This window comes from Entelurus aequoreus, linkage group LG03, assembly GCF_033978785.1.
Source record: "Entelurus aequoreus isolate RoL-2023_Sb linkage group LG03, RoL_Eaeq_v1.1, whole genome shotgun sequence".
NCBI classification, from domain to species: domain Eukaryota; kingdom Metazoa; phylum Chordata; class Actinopteri; order Syngnathiformes; family Syngnathidae; genus Entelurus; species Entelurus aequoreus.
In genome coordinates this window covers 11,482,217-11,484,010 of record NC_084733.1, presented here as the reverse complement: position 1 = coordinate 11,484,010, position 1,794 = coordinate 11,482,217, and positions in this window count along the sequence as shown.

Genomic DNA, 1,794 nt, shown 5'->3' with positions numbered 1-1,794 from the left:
AGGCCTTTAATCCCAGGAACACCATGCCTACCGTCAAGCATGGTGGAGGTAGTATTATGATCTGGGCCTGTTTTGCTGCCAATGGAACTAGTGCTTTAAATGGGACAGTAAAAAAGGGAGAATTACCTCCAAATTCTTCAGGACAACCTAAAATCATCAGCCCGGAGGTTGGATCTTGGGCACAGTTGGGTGTTCCAACAGGACAATGACTCCAAACACATGTCAAAAGTGGTAAAGGAATGACTAAATGACATTATGTTCTTTACAAGTGTATGTAAACTTTTGACCACAACTGTACATAGTCTTTGAGCACACCACAAAGTTGTTATGGATTATACCTGCAATATTTACCTGCAATACCATTTTCGTATAAATCAGATAACTGCCTGCTTTTTCTTTTGCACTTGAAAGGTGGGACTTTCTGCCTCCTTGTGGTGACTTTGATGAACTAACACTTTTTTTTTTTTTTAAAGTCACAATAATAAGTCAAAATAAAATACATTTATGCAGCTGGGATAGACTCCAGCACCCCCGCGACCCAGAGAGGGACAAGCGGTAGAAAATGGATGGATGGATAGAAAATACATTTAGTGTAGTTACAATGCTTAAGTATATAATACTTGTAAAATAAAAACAATGATGTACATCGGTATATAATACTAAAATACAATCATGTACATATGTATATAATATGTAAATATTACTAAAAGACAATCATGTACATAAGTATATAATATGTAAATATTACTCAAATACAATCATGTACCTATGTATATAAGTAAATAATATTAAAAGACAAAATCATGTACATATGTATGTAAATAATACTAAAAGACAATCATGTACATAAGTATATATGTAAATATGACTAAAATACAATCATGTACATATGTATATAGTATGTAGATATTACTAAAAGACAAACAATCATGTACATATGTATATGTAAATATAACTAAAAAACAATCATGTACATAAGTATATAATATGTAAATATTACTAAAAGACAATCATGTACATAAGTATATAATATGTAAATATTACTCAAATACAACCATGTACATTTGTATATAATATGTAAATATTACTTAAAGACAATCATGTACATATGTATAAGTAAATAATATTAAAAGACAAAATCATGTACATATGTATATATGACTAAAATACAATCATGTACATATGTATATAGTATGTAGATATTACTAAAAGACAAACAATCATGTACATATGTATATATGTAAATATAACTAAAAACAATCATGTACACGAGTATATAATATGTAAATATTACTAAAAGACTATCATGTACATATGTGTATATGTAAATATTACTAAAAGACAAACAATGTACATACTGTATGTATATAATACTAAAAGACAAACAATCATGTACATATGTATATAAGTAAATAATACTAAAAGACAAATAATCATGTATATAATAAGTAAATAATACTAAAAGACAAACAATCATGTACATATGTATATAATAAGTAAATAATACTTAAAGACAAACAATCATGTACATATGTATATAAGTAAATAATACTAAAAGACAAACAATCATGTACATATGTATATAAGTAAATAATACTTAAAGACAAACAATCATGTACATATGTATATAAGTAAATAATACTAAAAGACAAACAATCATGTACATATGTATATAATAAGTAAATAATACTTAAAGACAAACAATCATGTACATATGTATATAATAAGTAAATAATACTAAAAGACAAATAATCATGTACATATGTATATAAGTAAATAATACTAAAAGACAAA